Here is a 12,339-nt window from a genome sequence, read left to right as displayed (position 1 = left end):
CTTGGAGTTTCAGCTGTTAAAAAGTTGTTAACAATTTTTAAGACATCTTTTCCATGAAGCTTTTCTGTCACCAGTAATGTGTGTAAATGTTTTTTTGTTGTTGTTCTGGTAATTGCTTAGCAGCTGTAAATAAATCACTGTGTGTTTGACAGCCAGGCCTTTGTGGAAAATTGTGTTTTTTTTCAAGGGTAATGCTATTAAATACCCTCATTTGAAAATTATCAGGAATCTTATCACACAAAAAAACTTCTAGGATTCCATTTCTCTTCTTGGGAGGAAACATACAGATAAACTTTGAAATGAGCCTTGTGCGTCTCACAATGCGCCAACCTGGTTAGAAATCATGCAAACTTTTGTTGCTCTTTAGCTGTATTCCCCCACAGGCTGTATTATAGCTCTCTAACCAGTCCCACAGCATTGAATGATGTCATGGGATCTGCAGTTCAGTGAGATGAAAGGGATAAAGCGGAACCCGCTGGCACTGGGGAAAGCTTCCAACACACAATTCACAACATAGCTTGGGAACTGAATCCAGCCACTCAACTCTAAGCATGTAAGTAAGAATCATGTACATTCTGCTATCACAAAAAAAGGGAGAGGGCAGGGGAGAACTAAAGTGATCCATTTTTAAACAAAAGAATTTGAGGATTGGAAGGCAGAATTTAAGAGTACAACTACCTGCTGAAAAGAGCTCTTTTCCCTCTCCAAAGCACTGCCTTTGATGTATGGCAACTGATCACTGATCAGATTACAAGCATTTGGTCTCGGTGCTCCTCTGCCTTTGATCTGCATGGTTAATTTTATTTTCCTGGATTTGGAGTTTCGTCTGGGCTTGTGCTGACATACTTTTTTTTTTTTTTTTTAAAGGAGACAAGTTAAAAGCAGTTAATACAGAAGCTCTGGCAGTGTGGATTAATTTGCAGAAAGGCTGGCTATTGGAAAAACTTCAGCATATAGCAGGTACTGCATTTAGTATTTCATTGCAATCTTTTATTGCAGGATTTTTCAAAACTGACAAAGCTAGTTTATATTAGAATGAAAAACTTTGCAAATCTTGATTGAAATGTACACAGTTTAAAAGACACAGACCTATGTAGGAATGCAGTAAGTAGTTTATGCAGCATTTTTATGTGGAAAATCTATTATGCAAAGTTTTATTGAGGACAAGCTACCTAACAGATACAAAATCAGAGATCTAAACAAGATTAAAATAATTTCAACTAATATTCTTGGTGTATACCATTTTATGCTGTAGGGTTTATAGTCTCTGTCTTTAGCTTTGTCAATTTATATTTATTTAATACAAAGGTTGTGGGACTTAGAAGTGCATTACAGATTTGTTTTTAATTAATGTAAGAACAGATTAATTATGTCTCTTGCAAACCATGTATACTTTATTCTCCCACCTCCTCCCGGGCCATTTGCTAGGGCTATGTAATTCATTCTCCTAGCAATACTTTTAATTGTAATAACTGTGGACTCAGGATACATTTTGAAACAGAAGATATGTTTTAACTATAAATAATATGTTGATTTGTAAATGTAATGACACCTTTAAGTGCAAAGTTATTAATTTTAGCATTTAAAACTAGTAAAACTATATAGATTCCCTTATATACTTATTGATACAAACAACACCTCAGTCTGGTATTAGCTTTCTTTAAGTCATTTTTAATAAAATATTAAAAAATCCTTAAGCACATCCAGAGTGAAATCCTTGCCCTAATGAAATCAATGGGAGTTTTGCCACTGAGGTCAATGCAGCCAGGATTTCATCCCTAATGTTTTATATTCAGGTCTCCAAATTCATGTTTAAAATGTAGTCAGTTACTGTGTGTTTTTAAAAAACAACCACCAATTCCTATAATATGTTTGAGAATATCCACTCATGGTATTTAAGAATTATATAACATGCACTAGCCTATTTAAGGGACAGAATTTTAGATGAGGTCAAGTCAAGTTTTCACATGCTCAGCACCCACAGTTGGAACCAGATTTTTAATAGGAGCTGAGCTCTCATTTATGAATCTAATGAAGGGCCAGATTTTCAAAGGAGTTCAGCATTCAAGTGCTGAGCAATTTTGAAAATCTGGCCCTAAATATCTATTTGAATACCTTCAACTTTAAATTATCCACCTTGAGTATAGCATTTTACTACAAAACGGCAGATGACAAACAGAGCCGACACAAATCATGATATATTGAATATTAATTAAAAAGGGTGCTAAAAAATGACTAACAGTTTATCAACCTATTAAACATCAATCAGAAATCTTTATACTTTACTAGAAATGTATATGCCGCTACAATAACATGTAAAAATATCTTCCCCATTCTGGATAAACTTAGGTAAGAAAAGATAAAATTATCAGCACATTTTAAAAATATGCAGGCAGGATTCATTAATCTGTATCAGTTTGCAAACTTCATTTTATTCCAAATTAAAAAACAACCAGTTATTCTAGACTATGTATATAAAGCACCTTTTATTTTTTTCAAATACCCAGAGATTCTAATAAGTCAGTCCTGGATCAACCAGGCCTGATTTCAACTAATTAACTTCCCACAGCACCAATTAGATTCACATTCCTTTTTAGAGAGACCATTACATTATAAGAAAGGCAATTAGCACTGTATGAATAATATGTGGTCAAGAAAAGGCATTTTTAAAAGGCATAGCTACGATAAAAATGCAGTATGTTATTTAGAAAAAACAATTATTGTCTCAATGGATTATTATTGGTGTGCTTAAAGAGGTGTTCCCTGTTTTATTCTGCTGAGCAGACATCTTTTCTTGATCATCACTTTCTCAGCTTCTTGTTATTTTATTGACTTGTACTACCTATTACTTTTGGAAGAAACTGTTTCTAAATCTGCTATTTGCTGCCAAGTAGTAAGAAAAATGTAGAAAAAAACTACTGTATTTCACTGGTTTTGTTCACATCAGAAATCAAAATAGTTATTTCAGTGTATTATGAGCCAAACATAAGTAAAATGTCATCATAAGGGCCTGATCCTGCAAACACTTTCATAAGTGAGTAACTTACTGAAGTCAACAGGACTGCTAACGTGAATAATACTTACTCAACATAAGTAACCATTCCAGTATTCCGGCCCTAACATTGCCAAGAGATGCCAGGGATTTTAAGTAATCTTGCCCAATTGTTAAACACAGATCCTTTTCCAGTTTAAATGGCTTGAAATGTAATGCTTGCATACGGCAAAATGAGCACTAAAAAGTGAGAGCGCAGTGGAAGATATCAAAGTACAAGGAAAAAAACTTAGGCATTTTGTTAGTTTAAAAAGCAATGTTATAATAATTTAGCCTTTCATGGATCTGGCTTTTAAAGATTGAATAATAATAATACTTGGCATTTTTAGGGCTTTACATTTACAAAGCACAGTATAAACATGGATTAATCCTCAGCTTTAATCTGCACAAACAAAAAGAGTTCACATTGCTTTTTTTAAGCAAATCTGGCTAGAAGAGGACTCATGTAAATATTACTTATTAGACAGGCTTCAGCAGTTCTTGGTTAACATTACTGATCCATTTCCACAGATTGTTTTAGATATCATAAACATTTTGAGATTTGTAATAGTTAAGAATATCAAAAGACACTGTAAGGCTATGCTGACATCGGTTTCCAACAGCTGTCATAACAAGGGTAGATCTATCTTAATCTTTGAGATATACAGATACCAATTTCCTATTGCTGTACAATTCCTGCTTTCACAACAGATATGTCATGCAACTTTGCCCTATCAAAAGGGTCAACCTAAATTACTTCCCAACTGTTTCTCTTGTGCCTTCCCTACAACACAAATCTGCTTTTACAATTTTTGCCAAGTCCTAAAAAGGAACTAGCATTTTTTTTAAATAGAGTTCAAACATCACCTCATTTAAAATAATGTTTCCAATTTTCAAAATTCACAATTTACATGGAATTGACTCATCCATTTTATGTTCATAGGAAAAATCAATGATATCTAAAATTATATTACTTTGAAATAAATATCTGAATCTCAGATGCTTAGGAGTAATTCTCAGTGACTCCACAGAGAGAAACAAATATTTACTGGATTTACAGGTGTCAACTCAAAATAGATAACATACTTTTAACAGCTGTCTGTAAATAGCAGAAGGATGTAGAATTCTCAGTGCTCTACAACAGCTGTCACTCACAACAGATGTACCATGGTTGTACTATATAGTATGTCACTCTTTATAAAAATTCCAGTGTCCTACAGTGTTCCCTTTGTCAAGGGTGCTAAAACAAAGTATTCCTCATTAGGCACTTTTTCCCATTAATAGATTATAAAATTGTTCAGGTACATTTTAAAAATGTATAAACTACTTATTCTTGTTGGAACCATTTGCCTCTTATGACCCAACTGAATATGTTACATTCTCTTTTTATCATAGTCAGTTGCATGATTAGTGAAAGAGAACTCTATTTTTATGTCATTATAAAGCTCTAAAGTTTGAGTTCTATGGATGAAAACTGCTAAACAAAAGCTAAGATTGGTGAGGTAATATATTTTATTGGACCAACTTCAGTTGGTGAGAGAGACAAGCTTTCAAGCACAGAGCTCTTCTTCAGGTCTGGGAAAGAAACTCAAAAGCTTGCCTCTCTCACCAACAGAAGTTAGTCCAATAAAAGATATTATTTCACCCACCTTGTCTCGCTAATATTCTGGGGCCGACACGGCTACAACTACACTGCATCCATAAATAAGAGGTAGGCATTATTACCATCTGTTCTGGAGGATTTGAAAAATTCCTTATTACTGAAAGATGGCAATTAGCTATCTAAAATTCCTATTACTCATTGAATTTTTGGATTCATAACTTCCAAGTCCATTTCCAATGAATTTGTTATTCACCCTCTGCTAAGTTTTAGTAATGTCATCAACTGGTTCATTAGAAACAAAGAACCTTGAAATCAAATATTGGCAGAGAAAGTCTTTGGGCTGGATTCTCATCTCAGCCTGTTTCACCTTAGGTCAGGGGTGGCCACCCTGAGTCTGAGAAGGAGCCAGAATTTACCAATGTACATTGCCAAAGAGCCACAGTAATATGTCAGCAGCTCCCCCATCATCTCTCCCCCCGTCCCCCCTCTCCCAGCACTACCCACCTACTGGCAGCCCTGCCGACCAGCACCTTCCCCCCCCCCACCTCCTGATCAGCTGTTTCATGGTGTGCAGGAGGCTCTGGGGGGAGGGGGAGGAGCGAGGGCATGGTAGACTCAAGGGAAGTGATAGGAAGGGGTGGAGTGGGGACAGGGCCTGTGGCAGAGCCAGGGCCTGAGCAGTGAGCACCCCCCGGCACATTGGAAAGTTGGCATCTGTAGCTTCAGCCCTGGAGATGGTGCCTATACAAGGAGCCGCATATTAACTTCTGAAGAGCCGCATGTTGCTCCAGAGCCACAGGTTGGCAAACCCTGGATTAGGTGAAATGCCATTGACTTCAATAGTTATGGATTTACACTAGGGTAAGTGAAAGGAGACTCAGGCTCTTTCAGTTTACCTGTAAAAGGAATATTGTATGCCAAGGGCTGGATTCCATTTAGCAGTGTATTTTGATGTTCTTCCACTGCAGTGATAACTGATTGAATTCTGTAGGATTTTAAATTATTATTTCAGGATATAGAAAAATAAAAATGAGGAAAAGAAAAAAATAAAAACATGGGAAGGAGGAAAAGGACGTGGCACTGTGTGGAGGAAGAACTATGAGGTGGAAACATCTTTTCCTGGCCCACTCCTCTCCTGAAGCAATCACTATTTTTAGTGAGGGAGGGACACAGCGCCTGGGGGAGTTATACTAAGTTTGATCAATGCAGCTGCAGCCCAAAAACCCCAATCAGTTGATGCTAAATCAACAGGTACCAGCATGCGAGGCAGCACATGGGAATCCTGCTTTTGAAGAGTTGGGTGAAAATACGCCAGTAAATCATCCAGCCTCATCACCGGATTTTCAGGAGCTAAGGACTGGGCTCCAACCCTACTCAGAAAACTGGTCAAGTTCAGGAGCAGGGAATCCTCGGATCACTTTGCTACCCGAGTCCCTAGTGGTTTGATTAGCCGCGCCTCGCTCGATGCGCCGGAGGGTCCCTGGCCTACCCTGGAGAGTGTCTTGTTCCGATTCACCGGGCGCAGTCACTTTCCTCTGCCGACGGGCCGCACGGCCAGCCCGTGGGTTGCTAACCAACAGCCCGGGCTTTTCGGGACTCCTGGGGCAGGCGGAGCCCGTCGGGACACTTGGCAGGCAGAGAGCGGCCAAGCCTGACTGGCTCCCAAGCCCGACACCCGGCACTAGGGGGCCCCAGCACCAGCTCCCCCAGCATCGCCCAGTGCACGGCCCCGCCCCGCCCCGCGCGCTGCCGGGGTGCCTGGCTCGCCCCCTGAGGCGCGGCGCCACGAGCCCCCCCGGCGCTGTGGAGCGTTCGTGGCTGGAACGCGCGTGCGTGGCGGGACGGGAGCCGAGAGAAACCCGCCGGAGCCGGCCCAACCGCCGCCGCCCTGGCCTGGCCCTCGCAGCTTCTCCCTCCTACCTCGGCAGCGCCGGTACCCGCTCCGGAGCGCCTGCTCCTGAGACGTCACGTGGCGCCCGGGTGGCCGATTGGCTGCCCTGGGTCACCTGAGCGTACTCGAGTGCAGCCGGCGAGGGAGGGGAAGCGGCGGGCTGTTGCCTAGGCTACGAGAGAGCGGCGAGAGAGCTGGGCAGAGGCGGCCGAGGGAGGCGAGCTGAGTCCGTGCGGGACCATCGCGGCGGCAGGTGTGTGAGAGCGACCCTAGCGGGCAGACACCCCCCACCTCCGGGGAGCGGAACGGTTGGGAACCGGAGGAGGAGGCGGCTGGGGCAGGTAGGAGCAGGGGCGGCGGGGGCTGCGTTGGGTGGGTGATGGGGGGCTGGGGGCTGGTAGGAGGTGGGGCAGGAGGCCTGAGGCGGGACTGGGGCTGGGTGGGAGTAGTAGGTGGTAGCGGGGGGCAAAGGGCTGCGAGCGGAGAGTGTTGAGAGACTCTCCAGCTCCCCCGAGAGTGGCCTTGCCCGGGGTCAGTTGCTGCTAGGAGCGGTCCCAAGAGCCCCTGGCGTGTCCCCATGCCTTCACCCTCCCTGCTCCCCGCATCATGCTGCTGCCATGAACCTGCACCAACAGCAGCACTTGCGTTTCAAGGGGAGGCAGTACTGGAAGTGATGGAAACAGCCTTCCTCATGAAACATGCTCTTTTTGTTTATTTCACTTAATTTGATCTGTTCCATAATGTATCTAGCTCTGCCCCCTCCTAGCTCGTATCCAAAAGCGCTTCAGAATGTATGTGAAAGATGCCAAGCAAAATAAAAACTCATGATAGATAATGTGTGGTAGCAATGAGCTCAGCCCTGCAGATCTTAACAGCTAAGAGCTACTTCTCCAAAGCAGACAAAAGGGTTTTGATCAGCCTGAGAGAGGTACTGAAAGCAAAATATTCCTGAAAGACGTGTCTTACTTTTCATGATGATGTTTTGTTTGTAAAACTTTAATACATTACTATTTACTTGAAATAATTTTGGGGCAAGCAATAGTAGGACAAAAACTGGCACAGTCTCTTTAGGCTGGGTGGGAGTTGGAAGTTAAAAATTCACAATTGTGCTCTTTTGAAAACCCTTTGGTTATTTAAAGAGACAGACATCATAAAAATTATCTAATCTGCCCTTGGAGATAAAGCTTTAGCTCAGTCAAAATGAATGAACAGTCCTGACATTGATACTTGTTTAACATTTCTACATTTACTGTACAGTAAATCTTTGACATGGATGGTTTTATTGCATTAACAATAGGGTTCAGTTGTGTTAAATATGAGCAAAACAACACATTTATTCAGGTCTGTGAACAGGCTGGGTAATTACTTGGTAATCTTACCCAAGTAAAGTTTCACTTTTATCACATTTTAGGACAACTTCATATATAAACAGGAAGCTTTTCATTGTATAAACAAGGTTTATAGAAGTGGGAGTAAGTTTATTTTTGTATGATTATTTATCACATTTTATTTCAGAGAGTTGTACTCTATTAGTAAATGATTTACTGTACTACTTTAAGAATGTTAATGGTTTGGATTGCTGACTAAGGAGATAATGATTTAATTTTAACTGATTTCCTGCCCCCCTCCTTCTTACCTTACATCAGTTTTTTAAGTGTGACTGATTCCCTTTAATCTATATTTTCCAGTTTCAGTCCCAGTATAGGCGAAGGCTGATCATACAAGCTCAGTGCCTATCCCAAACCTATTACCTATTTCATAGAGCTGGAAGGGACCTTGAAAGGTCATTGAATCCAGTCCCCTGCCTTCACTAGCAGGACTAAGTACTGGTTCTGACAGTTTTTTGTTGCCCCAGATGGCCCCCTCAAGGATTGAGCTCACAACCCTGGGTTTAGCAGGCCAATGCTCAAACCACTGAGCTATCCCTTCTTGTTAAAAGTAACACAGTAGGATCTTTTGAAAGTCCAGTAATACATAAAAGAAGCTCTTCTAATTTTTTAGATAGGTACAATAATCGTAAGATTAAATATTGAGTAGTTAATTGCTTCAGAAGTGTCCTGCTCTATCTTGATAAAAGAGCCAGCAATGTATAGTAATATAAATGAAACGCAAGAGCATCATATAGACATCCATTTTTATTGTACTGAAACGCATTCATAGGTATCTACAATTGAAGTTCTAATATGAGATTTTACTCAGCAAAGTAATTTATTTTAGAAATTGAAGAGTAAGATAAGTTAAACATGCAGCAATATTACATGCTACAGGCCTGATCCTGAAACACGTGAGTAATAATTACTCACATAAGTAGTCCAATAGACTTCAGTGGAATTGGGACTGCTTTTCTGAGTAAAAGTCTGGCCCTGTAAAATCTCTCTCTTGATGTAGTTATAGACAACGCTTCACCATTTTGTGCTTCTCTCACTGAAGGATTTCCGTAAAAGAATAATTTGTGTTAGTCCTGGATGATGATGGGGTAGTATAATAGTTTGATCAGCATGTATTTGGTACACATCACTCACAAGTAGCAAAGCCAAGGATGAATGGTACAGTTCTGACCCAACTCATGCTGATAACCTAACCACACCTAACCACGATGTATTCTGCAAATATGACATGACAGATCAATCCTATTTTAGGAACACTTTTAGAAAGTTTTAAAAATTATGGCACTTTTTTTACCTGTGCCTTTGTTAACTATGAGTCCAAGAATACAGTGCTCAGAGGGAGAAAATGCCTCACAATTTATGTGAAAAACCTCTAAAAATGGCCTAAATTAGCTTTTCTAGACATTGTAATGTGACAGTTGGGTATCCCAGGCAGTTACAGAGACAAAAGTGAATGCATGGCTGCCAAGTTTTGTGTAGTTCCATGTGTGACATTTTATGCAATATATGCAATTCTAACATGTTGATTTAGTGGTGGTGAATGATATCAGATAGGCACCAGATTTCCCACACCGGCTTCCCTGGAGTAGAGAGGGCAGGTTCAGCCAGGCAGGACCTTATTCCTTGCACACTTTACTCCAGGGGGCATTCTGCACCAAAAAAATAAAAATTCTGCACACATTTTAAAATTCTGCAAAAATCTGCAAATTTTATTTATCAAAATAACACTACATAACCACACCAGTTTCAATTATTTTGGTAATTTATTTCAAAATACCTGTCAGCAAGTATCTTTGTAATAATACAGACACACAAAATTTCCCCCAAGAATAGAGAGTTAAAGAACCCCTATGACAACCCAGTTTATGCTTCTCTGCCCCTTTCCTCCCCCCAAGCCCAGCCGGGGAGCCAGACACCCACAACCCCTCCCCCCACAGAGGCCAGCCACGGCTCCCACCCAGCCAATACACCCAAACCCCCTTACTCCATACTCAGCCACAGCGCTCCCCCCCCGGCTCAGATATCTGCACTCCTCCCCCCCCAGCCATGGCCCCCCAGCCCAGACACCCGCCCCCCTCCCAGAGCTCAGGAATCCAGAGGGAGAAACAGCATGATGCTCAGTACCAGGCTTGCATGGAGTTTCCTTCGCCGCCCTCTCCTTCCCTCAGGGCATGCTGGGAACTGCAGCTGCCAGGAACCATCTAGCTCCCTCTCTCTCCCCCAAGCAGTGTCTTCTATGTGCAAGCTGGGCTCTACCAGGTCTAGTGGCACCTAGCAGCACTGCAGCTTTTTATTGTGAGGGAAAGGAAATTCTGCATGCACAACATTAATTTCTGTAAAATTCTGAATTGCCCAGTGGCACAGAATTCCCCCAGGAGCATACATTCTGCTCTGCCTGAGGGGATAGAATTTGTCCCATTCCTACCTGCTCAGAAACACACTGAAGCCCGACCCTTCCACGATGAGTGTGACGCAATCGCAAATGAGACAGATGGAGTCTCTCTTTCTCACATGCACAACTGCCCATCCTCCCCTACCAGCGGGGTTTTACATTTCTACTGGCTGCTTCGGGTGCCGGTACCAACCTGCCTGCGCTGCCACTACCTTACCGCTACCGCTCTTGTGGCTTCCTTTTGCTTCCCCATCAGAAGTCATTTTTCTGCGGGGAAGCAAAGAAATCTGCAGGGACATTAATTCTGCGCACACACAGTGATGCAGAACTCCCCCAGGAGTATCACATCATAATAAGTGAGGGAAGGCTCATGGGGAGCTAGAGGTAACCAGGGGTTTCTGTGGGGAAGTGATGTTGCTGTGTGGAAGGAAACAAAGAGAGGGAGGGATTATACGGTGGTGCAAGCTCCATTAGTCCCTTCCCTCCTATTAGTTTGTGTCCCTATCTTTTGTCCATTAGCCCTTGTCCCCACAACAGGTCCTGCTTCTCCCTTTGATCCTGGCCCCCTTCCCCTTGCTCACCTTTCCTGTCTGTAAGGCACTGATTCTGCTAATGCAACCTCCTTCACGCTCTGTGGCCGAGAACTGGCATAGAGAGTAGAGAGCAGTCAGAAGCGTAGACAGAGAAGCTGCCTGCTGAGCAGGTGTTATAGTGGTCTGTGGTGGCAGGCAGGATAAACTGCAGCCCAAACTTCTTGCCCAGAGCCCAGCAGCAGAATGCATGACATTCACTCTGGTCCATGGGAATGCATGAGGAATAGCTTGCATGTAAGAGTGTCAAGTGGAGTGTGTGACATTTGGCAAATCTGCGAATGATGAGCCCACTGGGAAGTTGGGACTCTTCCCATTCCTGTGATATAAAATCCCCTTTACCAGGCATCCCAAGCCATGAAGTAGCAGCTTAAAAATCATGACACTTATGGAAAACCTGTTATTGGGTCAGAACTTAATATTGCCAATCCTGAGTCTCAGGCTGATATGTCTTTCCTGGTAAATTTTACATTTAGGAGGAGAAGGAAGAGATATTTCTGTGAAAGATTAAGAGCCGAATGTGAAAATAAATTCTGAAAGACAAGGGATTATTGAACAGAGTGCAGGCGAGACAGTCTAATGCAAGGATCGGCAACCTTTGGCATGCGCTTGTCCACAGGTTGGCTGATCGTGGCTCCCACTGGCTGCAGTTCCAATGGGGGTGGTGGGAAGTGGCGGCCAGCACATCCCTCGGCCCGTGCCGCTTCCTGCAGATCCCATTGGCCTGGAATGGCGAACCGCGGCCAGTGGGAGCCGCGATCGGCCGAACCTGCGGACGTGGCAGGTAAACAAACCGGCCTGGCGGGCCGCATGCCAAAGGTTGCTGATCCCTGGTCTAATGTGCATGATAAATTTATCATGCACGACTCTTTAATTTATTTTATGATCTCACACTCACCACATATGAGGAGGCATGTGCATATACAAATGGCCATAAAACTGTGTTCATTAATATTTAATATATATGGGAGTTCTTCTACAAATTGAGAGGAATGTATGACCTTTGTTCACATTTCCTAATATAGTTTGGGTTAATATATCACTGCATCTGTACATGAAATTACTTTTTGACATCAGTAACATGCGCCATCAATTTCAAATGTCCTTATTTTCATAAATAAAAAAACTCAATTGGGTAGATTTTTAAGTAGTAGTGGTGTCTGTGGGAGGTGGGAAAATCTCTAAATCTGTTGAACTAATATCTGAGGGCACTCACTCAATACTTGGAGAAACATCCATTAGCTACTTGTTACTTTGAATACACAGAATAATTGGCTAGTGTCCAGCTGACATCAATGTAATGCCAAGTTGATACCAAGAGAGAACAAATTTGCCCAATGGCAACCTATTATTAAGCACTGTAATGTCTACTTTTTAAGCAGCACTTTTAAGTTTGAGACAGAAACAGGAAACATGCAGCTGGCACAGTTATGTCTCTTTCAAG

At 42.3% G+C, this 12,339-nt stretch overlaps 2 protein-coding genes across 9 annotated transcripts in view; one reads left to right on the top strand and one right to left on the bottom strand.

The window, feature by feature from the left end:
* SACS (sacsin molecular chaperone) overlaps positions 1–857 on the bottom strand; it is a 244,919-nt gene extending 244,062 nt beyond the window's left edge. The window contains exon 1 of the mRNA XM_054015428.1: positions 679–857. The gene's annotated coding sequence lies outside the window, so the exon portion shown is untranslated. The remainder of the gene's footprint in view (positions 1–678) is intronic.
* Positions 368–12,339, top strand: part of TNFRSF19 (TNF receptor superfamily member 19) — a 110,821-nt gene continuing 98,849 nt past the window's right edge. For 2 of the 8 annotated variants that reach the window (XM_054015444.1, XM_054015443.1), the window contains exons 1-2: positions 391–553; positions 868–960. The gene's annotated coding sequence lies outside the window, so the exon portion shown is untranslated. Of the gene's footprint in view, positions 554–867; positions 961–5,388; positions 5,496–6,586; positions 6,867–12,339 lie in introns of those variants that run through there. The other 6 variants (XM_054015442.1, XM_054015438.1, XM_054015441.1 and 3 more) reach the window with 6 other exon arrangements.

The sequence above is a fragment of the Malaclemys terrapin genome, chromosome 1 (assembly GCF_027887155.1).
Source record: "Malaclemys terrapin pileata isolate rMalTer1 chromosome 1, rMalTer1.hap1, whole genome shotgun sequence".
Taxonomy (NCBI): domain Eukaryota; kingdom Metazoa; phylum Chordata; order Testudines; family Emydidae; genus Malaclemys; species Malaclemys terrapin.
Note: the sequence above shows the minus strand (reverse complement) of the source record. Positions and strands in the feature narration are given on the sequence as shown.